The sequence below is a fragment of the Urocampus carinirostris genome, chromosome 11, assembly GCF_059441175.1.
Source record: "Urocampus carinirostris isolate Australia breed hairy pipefish chromosome 11, RoL_Ucar_1.0, whole genome shotgun sequence".
NCBI lineage: Eukaryota > Metazoa > Chordata > Actinopteri > Syngnathiformes > Syngnathidae > Urocampus > Urocampus carinirostris.
In genome coordinates this window covers 11,450,416-11,466,442 of record NC_142359.1, presented here as the reverse complement: position 1 = coordinate 11,466,442, position 16,027 = coordinate 11,450,416, and the positions used below count along the sequence as shown (strand labels likewise).

General features: G+C 39.4%; 1 protein-coding gene across 8 annotated transcripts in view; it reads right to left on the bottom strand.

Moving 5' to 3' along the window:
• Window positions 1-15,788, bottom strand: part of LOC148356406 (ELKS/Rab6-interacting/CAST family member 1-like) — a 179,019-nt gene extending 163,231 nt beyond the window's left edge. For all 8 annotated transcript variants that reach the window (XM_088347183.1, XM_088347186.1, XM_088347185.1 and 5 more), the window contains exon 1: window positions 15,582-15,788. The gene's annotated coding sequence lies outside the window, so the exon portion shown is untranslated. The remainder of the gene's footprint in view (window positions 1-15,581) is intronic.
• Window positions 15,789-16,027: the final 239 nt, after the last annotated feature.

Sequence of the window (16,027 nt, the reverse complement as noted above, 5' to 3'; positions counted from 1 at the left end):
GAATTGCATTACCCTTTTGGACGCCAGAGGGAGTTAGAGACCCCAGAAAAGCAGATGTTTATGGATTTTGTTGGTATTTATTGCGGGTGCCTTGACATAAAACCTAGCTAACGACACTCGCGGAGGCCTATAGTACAACTGTGAATATCTTTACGAAAATCGGTACAGATGCTCCCCTACTTACGACCATTCGATGAAAAACAGTAAATACGAACATTTTTTCGGGATGTAAAAAAAAAAAATCAGGACAATGCTGTATTTTGTATAGTGTACACCTTTTTCCGAGTACAGGACATTACTGTAGTACTTCTTTCCGCCGCGGCGTGTGGCGCTGTGAGAGCTCACTCAGCATCCATCCAAAAAAAAAATCCGCTTCCTCTTCCTAGTTCGTGTGAAAATATTCTATAGTGTCTACTCTATGTCTCTACGATCTCCAGAGCGCTAAAAACTTTGAAATTTTTATTGTTTAATATCTCGTGCGTCCATTCAATAAGTGGAACAGAGTTGAAATTTTGATTGTTTTGAGTTTTTTTTGAATTCTCACAAAATCTGTGTTTTTGTTGCATTACTGTTAAAATTCTGGTACCGTATTCATTTGTTAAGCCATGGGCGTGTGCAACTGTCTTTTTTGTTTGGCACTTTATGGGCTTCTGCGCTTGCCGTACCTTCACCTCAATAACCTCGTGCTGAAGGTAAGCTGTGCCCGATATCAGTTTGGGTAAAAATGCATATTTTGCTAGATATAGGAGCTGGTTTCACAAACTACTTTTGTATATAAATGTATATACGTTGTGCTAAACGATGTATATAAAAAAAGCACTCATTAAAAGTAAAGTAATGCAGCTTGATGATAACTGTGATGCAACATGTTTCAATGCAACCACGCCACGATGTGCGGCATGTTGAGTGATGTCCCGTTTTTGTATTTTTGTTTCTATTAACGTCTTAAGACGTATGCAGTGGTGCACAGACGCCCAGACTTCTTTGTATTGTTTTGTTTACTGAATGCAGGCAATAAACCGAGTGACTGTGAACCCTTGTGTTGCGCATGATTGAGGGTCGTTACATATGCATGGTGTAAAGTGTAAAGAAGTTAAAATCCGTTTCTTTTGAAATGAAAGCGGAATAAAAAAGCTTGATGCGGTTGAGAAAATGGTTGGATCGCTTTTTTCAGGCACTTTTTCTAACACGGAGGAGGACCTCTTGAAGTATATCTTCCAAAAGAAGGTAAACGTAACTTTATTTATCTTTATGGAGCATATTATTTTATTAAATAATTATTTTTTTAGTACAAAACAATAAAAGTTACTTATACAAGCCTTAAACATACAAAATATAGCACTGAAGCAACTTACGAACAAATTCAACTTACGAACGATCGTTCCTTTCTAAGTAGGGCAGCGTCTGTCAATCAAACCACTCAACATTCGCTTGAAGAAATCAATTGCATTTTGTCAACAGGGACAAAAGCTGGATTTCACTTGAAGTGATCCTTTGTGCTGGCACTCGGGGATGTGCTTGTTTACACATCTCTTAAAGAACCTATCTGGTTCGTAAGTCGAGCAGCGTCTGTATAGCCATTTCAGAACCAATGAGTCTCACACACACACACAAACGAACACAAACACAAACAGACACACGTACGCACAGACACAAATCCGGATTCAGAAAGTGGTTTAGATAGATTTTGATAGATAGATTCGAATGCATTATTTTATATTAGTTTAGATTTTGATAGATTTATTTTTCATTTTCCCATTTTCGTTTTCATTTACGTCCATCCCCAATAAAAACCTTGCTACTGCAAAACATAATAATGCTTATGGTACATTTGATTGACAAGCGTTCAGATTTCAGTTACAGTTCACAGTGCAGCGCACCCCATGAGTTGGCCCCTGTGTAAAATTCCACAGCCCCGAAGCAGTGTGAGCAATGCACGCTTCTAACTGTTCTGATTCTTGGCCGGCGCCGTGCAAACTCGCAGCCCATCAATGACGGTTTCATGTGCTCCACAAAAAAAAGGGAAAACCATCTGTGCCGTGCCCCCCCTCGGGATTGCACACAAATACGCACACACCTGTATTAGGACTTGCATGCATACATACTATGTAGTCTCACCCAATCAAGTGAAAGCATGCATAAGGTTTTGCTATTCGAAGGGGAACGTATCGAGTTGACAGATGCACGAACATGAACAGTTCAGTGGCCATGTTAGTAATAATACACACTGAAGATGTTGTGTGTGTCTGGTTGATTGGGGACTTGCTGACATGTAAATAATGTCCTATTTGCTCAATGCTTACTGTGGCGGACAATGACACTGAAATGCCTCATGATAGCGCTTGTCATTTTCACCTTGTTGGCAGTACAATATTTCACATAGACATGGTTGGGTAGGGTTACTTTAACTTGATGACTTTCAATTACTTTTGGATTACTCCAATACCAAATATGCTAATAAAAGACAAAAGAAACTAAATATGAATAACATTACTAAATTTTGTGCAGGCTTGGGGAGTAACGGAATACATGGAACGCCAAAAATGATGTTGGCAAGCTGTTTGGATTTATTTTCATTTTGTTTCTGTCGCATTTTATGTTAGTTTTGCCGGAGATCAAAGAGATCAAAGCCAGGAGAGAAAGCTTACCACGTGTTGTGAGTCATCATTTTATTCAGATTTAGTTTCTTTTGTCTTTTATTAGCATATTTGGTATTGGAGTAATCCAAAAGTAATTGAAAGTAATCAAGTTAAAGTAACCCTACCCAACCCTGCACATTGACATAACTCAACCTCATTCGGGCTGCAACATTTAGAAAAAATGAGAGGTTTTCAGCCTGAATACTATGAGTGGGATTTATTACTTACAGTAATCCCTCACTACTCCGCGCGTTGGATATTGCTGGTTCAATGCTTCGTGAATTTTGAATTCATTTGTCTTTGTGACTGATATCAACAAATGGTCCGTTTTGTTCTTCACCAGACAGCAAAAAGCAAATGCTATCATGGGAGCATGTTGTGTGTGTGTGTGTGTGTGTGTGTGTAGGGTGGGCATAACCACCTGTGTGTGCGACTGTAATAGGCTGGTGTATGCTGTTCACCTGAAACAGACGGCGACTATCAGCTATTAGGATCTAGTCACATAGAAAAGAAACTCATCAATTAAATTATATTATACTCATCAATTATTATTATTATTATATTATATTATTATATATTATAAATCAGACTCCGAGGAAAGTCAGAGGAGTGCAGAGAAATAGGGATCACCAGCGGGTGCTTTGTGTATTGTTATAGGGTCCAGGAAGGTACTGAGGAGTTCTGGTTTAGTGCTACGGCAATGTAACAATTGACCCCTGACGAGCCAGTACCTGACCAACGCCGGATCGGTTAGGTTATTCATATGCTATAGAATAGAAGTGTGTTTTAAGCTTAGATTTAAATATTTCCACTGAAGTTGCAGATCAAATCTCAGGGGGAAGAGTATTCCACAGCAACGGGGCCCGAATGGAGAACGCTCTCAAACCTGTAGATCTCTTTTTGGCTCTTGGGATCACTAGTGGACCAGCATTTTCAGGGCAAAGGCTCCGGACCGGAACATAGGGGGGAATACAATCTGAACTATATGAGGGAGCAAGTCCCTGCATGATTTTGTATAGTACCAACAGAACCTTAAAATCACATCTTAAGCCAACAGGGAGCCAATGCAGGTTAGCTAAAATCGGGGTAATGTGATCAAACTTTCTTGTCTTAGTTAAAAGCCTCGCTGCAGCATTTTGTACCAATTGAAGGCTCTTGATTTTGGACTTCGGGAGACCGGAGAGTAGTGCATTACAGTAATCGAGACGGGAATTAACAAATGCATGAATTATAATCTCCGCATCTGACTGAGACAGCATAGGGCGAATTTTAGCAATGTTGCGAAGATGGAAAAAAGCTGTTCTAGTAATATTCTTAACGTGTGTTTGAAAGGACGGATCGAGGTCAAATATGACACCTAAATTTTTGACTGAGTCACTCTGGGTGATATTACATTTGCCAATGTTCAGAGCAGTTTTTGAGAACAAGTCACAGCATTTAGATGGACCAAAAACTAACATTTCGGTCTTTTCAGAGTTAAGGCGGAAGAAAGTCTACCAATTGCCCATTTTACAGAGTTTTCTATTTCAATGTTCTCCCAAGTTGCAGCAGTATAAGACATGAAAATTCAATTCTATTTTATACATTCGATTTGTACGAATTGTTCAACTTTTTTTTTTCTCTTTTTTCAGTTTTAGACAATAGTGTAAGCACAACGGCCATCAGGTCTAACGCAATATCTTGTGATGCATCATAAGATGAGGCAAAAAGCTCGCATGCAACCTTCAGGCGAGGCAATCATGTGAAAAACCAACACGTTGCTGCCGAGTGAAAACATCTGCAAAGCAATTCTACAAAGAAATTCTTCAAATCTGTAATGTAGGGATTTTTGTAAAGCTCATGCAATCGACACGTAACGCATTTAAAACGGGTGTCAATATCACGCTTTAATTCTATTTTCCAGTCACTGCAGTAGCTTTGCGGTGAGGGAGTCTGCAGTGGCATTCTTGAAGAATGAATGCCAAGAGTCAGAAATAGAGGCACACAGATCCTCTGTGACTCAACATATCATAAGCATGGGAACGCCTGTCATCCATTTTTCTCGACTTTTATTTATTTTTGCTTTTTCCAAATTATTTTCTGTATGACTTATTACTCTACGTATGTTTAACTTCTACCCCTACTATGTTACAGATCTCATAAACTCTGAGAATATCACACTGGGCAGTGAGGAGTCTTCGGGGTTAAATGCATAATATAAGGATGGTGTCTGCCACTTCCTCTTCCTCTGCATTCTTTGCAGTCTTTCCCCCAGCATTCCCGAGGTGTTGCACATGTTCTATTTATATGGGAAACGCTTAACCTCAATCACTCCCCCTTTATTTGACACAATCATATAGTGTCACAATATAAGTCAAGTCAAGTCATATTTATTTATATTATCCATAATTGCACAGTCTCAAAGGGCTGCAAAGAGTCTCAAAGGGCTGCACAGGCTACAATTACAACAATCTCTGATCTGAATCCTACAAGAGGGCAATGAAAAACTCCACAAACCCGAGCATGAGGGAAACTCAGAAACTTTTAGAAGGGGTCGCACATAAAGATAACCCCCATGCACGATGACCAGGCACTAAATAAAGTATGTTGCATGGGCACCAAATAGACAAAACATAGACAACATCAACAATAAACATAAGTAATAACTGAAATTGTGCAAAAAGTACAATATATATATATATATATATATATATATATATATATATACCACATATGGTGGACTGAAAACTGTTTTAGATGTTTGTAAAATATATTAGATTTATCAATTTGTGACAAATTCCCAATGTGGGTATTTTCCCTTCCAAAATCTGAGAATACATTTTATTAATCGTTCTTATTAATTAATTTTATTAAGAATTAGCAATTATTTGATCAGTATAGGCCCCTTTAGACCTGTCACCAGATTTCAAACAAGTCAAGTCAAGACACATTTATATGCATTGCCCTTAATGACAGAGTCTCAAAGAGATACAACATCCCCTGATCTGAAACAGACTCCATTCCAATTCGAAAAAACTCTTCTAAACACTTGAAGAAGAAAACACTCTTTGCTAAAGGCCAAAACCATCTTGCTCTACACCTACATGGCCATTCATAACCTTGCCCCTCCCCACCTCTTCGACCTCATTCACACTGCCATGACATCCCGCACCCTCAGATCTTCCTCCTCCCTCCTTCTCACTATACCCCCTGCCCGCCTCAGTTTCATGGGGAGCATAGCTTTCAGCCGCTCTCTCCCCCAGCTCCGGAACTCATTGTCGCCTGACTTCCAAAAATTCTGCGACACTGTGTACCTTCAAATCCGGACTCAAAACTCACCTCTTCAGACTTGCCTTTTCTTGACCATCTGCTTCACATACCGCCCCTTTTAACTCCAATGTGTTTTATTTGCTATTTATTACTCGCTTGTTTTACTCTTCCTTTATTGTTGTGTCCTACTATATGTCCAGCGACCTTGGGCTTCGAAATACAATGTATTATTATTATTATTACTAAAAATGTATAAAGGATTAAAATCTTAAATATCGGCATCACTGCTAATCTTGCAGGACCGGAACCCAACACGACATGAGAATAACTCGTTCAACTTAAGATGTCTGAGAGAGATATCCTCCTCGCGAGTTTGACTACTCGTAACTTCGCCCTCACAAGGCGCAGATAAGACGGATACGAATAAAGTTTAGGCAACGGGAAGCGCGAGGCTGATAAATGGCAGATTACATCGGCTCTGCTCCAAAAATTTTACATGCGACTGGGGCTATATGGAAAACAACATCGAATGAAAAGGTGAACTGTCAACCTCAATTATCATAAAATGGGAGTAGTACCTTCCTACTCAGTTGAAGAGGATATTGCCAGACTAAATAAAGAATGCATCAGGAGTCAGGAACATTTTTGACTCAGAGAGCAATGAAAGCGATTTTTTTTTCAAGAGCCACATCCCAATTTTGTGACAAAATTAAACAAAACCGTCAAGCCCATTCTCCATACAAAAGCATATTATTTAGCACATTTTATTTCCCCATGCGACGTTTGATGATTTGATCAAATTAGGAAATAATAATAATGCCGGATCCCGAGTCCCATGTCAACAAATAAAACACTTATAATGCATCTCCCGCAGTTACTTAAAATTGTTGAGGCTCATTTTGACCATCACTTTTGTCGTAAATAATGCTTAAAAAGAAGGTGTGAGCAGAGTTCTTTGTAAAAATGTCACAAAATATTGCAAGCAACAAACACACGGATACATTTGGGGAAGTGCGCTATTTGTGGAGTGATCCACCCACCCCTTTTTCACCATCATGTGTCTCAACAATGAATATAGATTGTTGAATGAGCTTCCATATAAGGGTTTCTTGAGAGACATACAGCCAAAATGGGTTGTGTTGGTGTAACGTGACTTAAACTGTGGTTTAAACTTTTCCCGATTTATTTTTGACCCAAGGGAAACTAACTGTGTAGGTTCGGCTTTGCATAGACTAATTCAGATAGTTACCACGGAAATTGCTGTGTCCCTCGTCTTCCCGACCCAGATGTATTCATGAAAAGAGCCATATCTGGCTCTGGAGCCAAACGTTCTTGTGACCTTAATAATCAACAACTAAAAAGTTATTTTCCTTTAACAGAAGTTACATTAATTTTACATACCGATAACATTTAGTTACATTGTTAACGACTTTTAAGCCCCGGTCTCTAATGGTAATGTCTGGAAATTCTCTTGATCTGGATTTTCTCTCGCATGTCGTGCAAAATATTTGCTCGAAAGGACATCTTGTACTTCATGTTTATAGGTGGAGTACCTCATTTGTAGAGTTATCACTGTATTTAATTTATAACATATGTTTGTTGTCAGCATGGCGGCGCAGTGTGCAGCACAGTTCTGAGGTCATGAGGTCGAACCTCCTGTGTGGAGTTTGCATGTTCTCCCCGTGCTTGCGTGGGTTTCCTCCGGGCACTCCGGTTTTCTCCCACATTCCAAAAACATGCATATCAGGTAAATTGGCCGGTCCAAATTGTCCCTAGGTGTGAATGAGCGAGCGAATGGTCTGTCCCTGTGTGCCCTGCAATTGGCTGGCAACCAGTTCGGGGTGTTCCCTGCCCACTGCCCGAAGACAGCTGGGATGGGCTCCAGCACCCCCGCGACCCTATTGAGGATAAGCGGTGCAGATAATGGATGGGTGGATGGATGTTGTAACATTTTTTCATGCAACTGTAATGTTTGTAACTACAATAATTAATATTGCAGTGTTCTCGTTTGCCCACGTCCCTGCGTCCTAGACGCATAATTTTTGCTGGGGACGCATTGTGTCAAATCAACGTGCGGCCCCGGGACGCAACTTTTTTTAACACCAAATTGTCATTATTACCCGTTTACTTTTTTTTAACAAAGATTTACCGCACTCCAAACCTTTCGTCAGGCAGATCCGCAATGTTGTTTTGGTCTCACGCCGATCTCGGCAAACGAGATCTCGTTGTTTCGAGATGACATCATTGTTTCGGTGTTTGTCGAGTGAAAGAGAAGTATGCCTCCGTAAAAACAGTTGGTATTGGGTGTAAATCAACAAAAAATTGGTAATTTCTTCAGTGTCGGTAATAAGTCGAAACATAAAACAGAAAGTGGTAACAACGGCAATAATTCCGGCCCGAAAAAACGGCGGAGAAATTCTTCAGAAGACCGCGAAGGCAAGGAAAACACGTGTTTTGAAACCAACGATTCGACGAAAGATAAACAAAAGAATACTCCTAGCAAGAAAAGGACTTTTCTGCCAAAATGGACTCAATTATATTCCTGGTTACGCTACGAGGAGGATGATAATGGAGGCTACATGTTCAGTGATGCTTGCACACAGCGTGACAAAAAAAACTGGATTGCATAAATCATTTCGCAATACGAACTTTCAGAAAAGCACATTGGATCGGCACAACGACAATGAAAACCACAAATTAGCTATGGAAATTCCGTTGCTGCAATTGGACCTTGAGAAGGCATTACAACTGTGGCGGGACAGCAAACCACGAAGAATATATGAACTGAAAAATCTGAAGTGATTAAAACTGCATAAATATATAGACTAATATTTCAGCAATATTATTTTGTATAATGTACAATATTTTTGTGAACTGAAAAATATGAAGTAATAACTGCTTTGTATTACCAATTAAGTGTGATGATTAAAACTGAATGAATATATAGATTTATAGATTTATTTATATATTTGTCGCCGATTTACAATTTCAACCTCGATAACACTAAATTTTGGGGACCCATGGATCTCTGTTGGGACCCATAGATTTTTGAGAATGCGAGTTCCCGGCACCCATCACTTTTCAGAGGTAAAATGAACACTGATATTGTATAAGTTACTTTACATTAAAAATTTACATACCAGTTACATTTATAAGTTACATCAGACCCTTTAAGGACAGCCATTACACTGATGTGGCCCTCGGTAAAAATGACTTTGACACCCCTGGCATAAAGGGTAAAAGGGGGTTCTTAGACTCGATTTGTCAATGCCACAAAGGAGAACGGAGCTTTTTCTTTTAAAAAAAAAGACTTTCTCTCGTTCAATCACTCAAGCAGAAGACAGGAGAGTGTTTACAGTAATCTGCGGAAGGAAGCAGGTTCCCTAGCTCGGTTTTCCTGTAGGAGGGGCCGAAGACATGGAGCTGTGAGAGGAAATCGCAGCGTCTTTTTCCTCTCATTCTCGCTTTCTCTCCTACTGAGCGTTGCACAGCAGATTTCACCCCGCCGCCCGCGCCAACGCCACCGTATCAGATTCACAGTCCATTTGGTTTGCAAATGTCTTATTATCTGGACAAAGAAAACGAGTGTTTGCACTGGTCTTGCCCTTGTGCAGAGAGTCGGGCGGATAGCTGATGTTTTTTTAGAGAGATACGAGGGTTCGGAGCGATATGACGGTTGAGCAACTTGTGTAATTCAGCCAAAAAGTTTTGGCACTGAACTTTAAACAAAAAGAGAACTGATATTAGTAGGGAAGGGCGAGTGCCATTACCTCGTATCAGCAATGGGATGTCACATAATATAAAGCAGGGTTTTCCAACCTTTTTCAAGCCGAGAGCTACTTTTTGTTACGAATAAGCGCAAAGGGCACCTAGTTTGATATCCATTTAAATAATAACAACTTATCATGTTATTACTATGATGTTACTATGTTATTACTACATTCTTATCTTGTTAATATTAAAAGTAAGGTTGAATAGACTCAAAATATTATTAAAATATCACAATGACCCAGCACTGGTGAGCTATTTTCAAAACAGGTCCGCAGGCACCTCAGATGTCCCTCGTTGGAGACCCCTGATACAAAGGCTGAAGAAGATACAAGCCACTGGCAAACAAAATCTGGCATGAAGATTAAAAAGTCGTGTTTAGAATTGATTTATAAAATGTTTTGGGTTTTCAGATCGATACTGATGAAGATACGCAACTCAAGTAGTCATCGACACCGATACTACTACACAGTGGCGGGGCATGCGTTTCCCACCTAGGCCTTCAGTAAAGCTATGTCTGAACCAATCCAACCCTCCATTTCAGTTATGAAACATTTACTGCAGCTACAGGTGTGACACATAAAAAAGCATCAATGATAATTATTCTCATGAATTTGGAATATTATCCAGTAGGGATGCACCATTTTGGAAAAAAAATTAATTGTGATTTTTTTTTTTAAGACCAGTACTGCAATTTTGATGCTACTTTTGGATTCTAAAATAAAAATGCATTTTCTGTTCAAGTTTTGTTTTTGGTGAGTACTTAATCAGAGTGACATGCTTTAACCTGAAGAAAACAGTGCCCTCTTCTGGGAATCTTTGTTAGGGTTGCTATCTGCCCTCGAGAGGCTCACAGGTTTATGTGGGGGACAGTGTGCTGCTTGCAGACTTTGCCTCGCCTTTACTGGCTAATGCGTTAAAACTTGCTTGTGATTTTCCCCTACTATTCAAGAATATAGACATATTTTACCTACCAAAATTCTGATTTATTCGTGCACAAAATCCATTCTCCTTTTTTTTCGGTAAGAAGATTTCAATTACTCTGTCGTACATATTATCCGTGTGTTTGGGTTACATCAAGAGGTTTTTTTCTATCACCATAGAAGCAAATGCTGAAAGTCAAGCCTGTCCCGTCGTGTTTCTGTTTTTATTCGATTTTGGGCTGAAAATGTCCAATCGACAGAAGCAGTTGACATTGGGTTTTTTTTTTTCCTTCACCTTTTCATTGTCATTCTTCTGTATCGCCCCAGCCAATAATAGGCTAGGTTCACACTGCAGAGCTTAATGCTCAATTCCAATTTTTTGTGAGATTGTTCACGTTTTCCAACTAAATGCGAGTCGTATGTGACTTGACCCTCCGCAGAAGAAGACACGTGTTGTCACAAGCAATGCACTCATGTTAGCGTAAGTACTCATGGATTTCAACAGCAGTGTTCTCCACCTAAATATTAATTAAATCCCAAACCTTGCTTTCCCCCATGACTGCTGTCCGTGTGGTGGGATTTGAATGTAAATATTGTTAACTACCACTAGAGGATACCATCGCTTTAAGAATGAACTTAAGTGACATGTTGTGAATCTGCGACGCAATGTTGGCTGTTCAACGAGTTACAAAATAAACAGAGAGTTTATCTTTCATGAATGCGTGATATAATGGCCCCTCTTTCATGCACTGAATTTGTTTATTTATTCGGTTTCTCCCGCCTGGTTAAATGCAGAATTGTGACATTTGTCGCCTATAGATGACGTTCAGACTAAAATCGCATTTTATCGATTTAATATGTATCGGATTTAGGACCACATATGAAAGTGGCCCTAGTCTGGTGTGAAAAAAGCGGATATGTGCAGTTTGGACCGACTTTAACAGATCGGGTAAAGGTCGCATCCATGCAAAATAAGTCAATTTTAATGGAGTGTGAACCTAACCATAGTTTGTGAAACCACTGACCTTTTCCTAGGCCAGCAAGAAGGCGCTGGCTCTCCTTACTCGAAATTTGACTGACTAAACCAACAGCTTTATCAACACTTATTTTATGTCTCAGAGCCTGCAGAACTGATCGTGAAGGCCTCTGGGTAGATTTCTGGCCCTGGCGACAAGTAATGACTTTACTGTAAATGGTTAAATACCTAAATATGAAAGCACACACTTGGAAGCAGCGCAATTGGGGAAAAGCAATAAGAGGAGGTCGACAGACAATTTGGAATTTTTTAATAAGTATTCATGGACAAAATATAATTAAAATCACATGATTCTGATATTTTTAGGCCAGCAGAGAAAGCCTTGCACAGTATGACGGGCTGTTGAAGTTGTGTCCTAGTCATGCAGGCTCAGGGAGTAATAGAATATGTGGAACGGTGTTAGGATACAGAAAATAATGTAATTATATTTCGTTGCAGTTACAGAAAAATTACATAATCAGAGAACAGGCATATTTAGTAAAACGGATTACTTTTCAGGATTAACATTTAATTTAAATGTATATTCTTTTGGGAACGGCAGCGCAGTGGTTAGCGCGTGAGTGGCACAGTTCTGAGGTTATGAGATCAAACTTTCCTGTGTGGAGTTTGCATGTTCTCCACGTGCTTGCGTGTGTTTCCTCCGGGCACTCCGGTTTCCTCCCACAATCCAAAAACATGCATGTCGGGTGAATTGGCCGGTACAAATTGTCCCTAGGTGAGAATGAGTGAGCGAATTGTCTGTCTCTGTGTGCCCTGTGACCGTCTGGCAACCAGTTCAGGGTGTCCCCTGAAAATGGCTGGGATGGGCTCCAGCACCCCTGCGACCCTACTGAGAATAAGCCGTGTAGATAATGGATGGATGGTATATTTATTTGAATGTATATGTAGGCCTGGGGACGGGTGGGCTCCACCAGGCCCAAGGCACACCACAGGATATGGTGCCCCTACAACTCTAATTGTTAAGGGATCCAACCACATTTACATATAGACCCCTTTGTGTGTAAACAAGTGAGATGGTTGAGGCAAAAAACTGAATACATGTCAGTTTATACTAGCCGGTTGACAGAGTAAGACCGTGGATCGAAGTAACATCTTAAATAAACAGAAAGTATGTGCGAGCAGCAAGACAGGGACTTTATTTTAGTGACCAGAGTCAACAACAACAAAAAACTTGTTCTTTTGATCAGTGCCATAGATAGATTGTACAAGCCACAATAGGGACTTTTTGTGTGAGACATTTTGCCTGATGCAGAAGAGACACCAGTCAATCTGGGATGAATGGTTGCTTGGTGTGTCTTGGGCAAGTACAGGCCAGGGATGAATGGAGAGCCTAGTAAATCTCAATATCTTAAAGAGGTTTGGCATCCCCACTTCAAACAAGTAAAACATGAACTTGGACACAAAACCTCCCAGAGTTTGTTGGAAATTCAGAAAGAGAACACTTGGCGTGTTAAAAAGAATACTATTTTCTTAATGTGCTCTCAATGAGAACTAAAACAGAGCGTATCTTGTTGGGTTTTTTTTTGTTTAAAAACTATAAGACTACTGAGTTTGACATTCCTTATTAACAATTCTATTGTGCATTTATTTCAAAGCATCAAAGTGTAATGTTTCACCACTAGATGGCAATGTGTTGTCAGGTGCGAGCAAGGGCCAGAGCCACAGTGTGGCGGCTAGATACCAAACAAACATGAAAATACGAATTTCTTGATCTATAATTTCTTTGTAAAAAATGAACATTGGTATAATAGTTGTATGTATTTTTGCCTAATTTCCAAAGCAATGTTTTTTACCGAATGAATGTTTTTAGTACTAATATGAGGCACTAAATATTACACACCATCCCTTTAAAGCAGGGTTCTCCAACCTTTTTCAAGCGTCGAGCTACTTTTTGTTCCTAATAAGCGCAAAGTGCACCCAGTTTGATATGACGTCCTAAAATAGCAAATTAACTAGATGGCTAGCTAAATAGAGTAAAAAAATAGTTATCTAGAAAGGTAAACAGGTAAATAATTAGAAAAGAGCTTAATAGCTAGTATAAGAAAAAAAGCCATCTAAATAGCTGGATAGAAAGCTAAAAACAAACAGAAGTAGCCAACATTTTGCTTGAGAATAAGCAAAAAGGTAAAATGTTCAATAGAAACCATGCAAAAGATGTAAAAAGTTAGCTAAATAGCTTGCTAAATAGCTAAAAAAAAAAAAGGAAGTTAGCTATCTAGAAAACTAAAAATCTAGCCAGATAGCTAGCTAAAAAAACATTTTGCTCATTTGCTTTCTAAAACCCATACATTGAAATTTCGTTTGTTGTATTTCCTGTGAAATAAATCAATAAAAATATGAATAAATAAATACGTTTCATACACAAATAGATTCTCATTCTAATCTCTGAATTATCAATACTTGAATAGATTTGTTTGTCCTTCAAACCCATGAACTTGAAATTATTTTTTTGAATTTTTAAAATAACTACTTAATATATGATTAGTATGTTCTTACGGGTTTAATTGTTATAAACAGCCATTAAATAGACGTAGCCAACCACTAAAAAAAAAATATTTTACGAGAATATACAAAACACTCTTTTCTTAGATAACTGTTTATTTTTAGATATTCAGTTAACCCCAGATACCCCATCACGGTGAATGTGTAAAAAAGTGATGAAAACCTATTGTAATGAGCTAATGCATTTTGAAATCAGGGTACTCCAGTTAAAATCATTAAAAAATAACAAAATAGTATTTAGTAAGTACTATTTATGTTTAATACACTGCTTTAAAGAATATTTAGTATTTTATATTATGTTTATTTTGTCTTTTAATTGCGTTTTAGGGCTTGAAGTAATCCCCTAAAAATTGAAAGTAATCAAGTTGCATTACTGCAATATTATAGTATTTGGATTACATCACTGATTACAATTTTCAACAGGTAACTATAGTAACTGTATCAGATTACTTTTTTGTTTTTTTGGTTTGAACAATTTTATCGACACTATTAACAGCAAATAAACAATGTGAGGTTTGAACATTTTTTCTCGATAATTTTAACAGCACTTAAGCATATTCACAATTTCGTTATATCTGACAATATGACGTTTTAACATTTTTTTCCGACATTTTTGACACAATTTCATTATATCCTATCCCAACGATATGAGTTTTTATCGACACTTTTAACAGCAATTAAATACATTCACAATTTCATTATATCATATTATAACAATATGAGGTTTGAGCAGGGGCAGCACGGCGCCTCAGTGGTTAGCGCTTGTGCGGCACGGTTCATGTCATGGGAACCTCCTGTGTGGGTTCAAATCCAGCTCCAGACTTCCTGTGCGGAGTTTGTATGTTCTCCCCGTGCTTGGGTTTCCTCCCACATTCCAAAAACATGCATTTCACAATTGGCCGGTCCAAATTATCCCTAGGTGTGAATGAGCGAGTGAGTTGTCTGTCCCCGTGTGCCGTGCAATTGGCCGGCAACCAGTTCAGGGTGTCCACTGCCCGCAGATGGCTGGGCTGGGCTCCAGCCCCCCCGCGACCCTACTGAGGATAAGCGGTACGGCTAATGAGATGAGATAAGGTTTGAACAATTTTTATCTACACTTTTAACAGCAGAAAACCAATGTGTAAAGGGCAATACTATTGTAAAGTAACAATGGCAACCATGGAATCGGCGATATTAAAGTACGTGTTTTGTAGATTGTTAAAGAGAGTCAAGCCCAAAAGTGTCCCTAAACACGGGTTGCTCCAGCTCAAAGTGCTTTGGCTCACTAGCCATCAAATTTTAATTATGTTATTGCTGATGTTCCTGCCCGTGTAGGGTAGTGTCAGCGCGCACACATACACGGGCACACACTATTCGCATTTTAGCTCACGACATTTGCAGGGAATTGCACAAATCCACCATTCCGTCTACTAAAAAACATCCACGCTCGCAGGCTCCGACTGACAGCTAACTTCCACTACTCACGGTTGCGAAATAAGCTTCAAGATGGACAGTCCGAAGAAGCTCCAAGATTATCTTGGGATCCAGGCAGTTTTTGCAGGTACTCAGCAACGTTGATCGGGCCGAAGGGGGCTCTTTTTCGGCTCCCTTGCAGCCGTACGAAGCCGTTTTTCCGCGGTTCTCCTGCTTATGGACCCGACACTGCAAGCTCTTCCACAGGCGAAGAGGCAGGCGGCTTCCCCACTGAGCGTAGCGGACGCTATTGTGACGTCATGACGCTGACGCACGCCACGCGACGTAGCCCCGCCTCTAAGCTCTGACAGCTGGTGGAGTAAACTTGACAAATGTTTGGCTAACCTATATTTTGTTTACTTTTATTCAGTTAAAATATTTGTTCATTTTTGAACAAACGGTGTATTTTAGAGGTAAGCTTTTATTTGATTTTTTAGTGACAGTGTTTATTGAGGTTT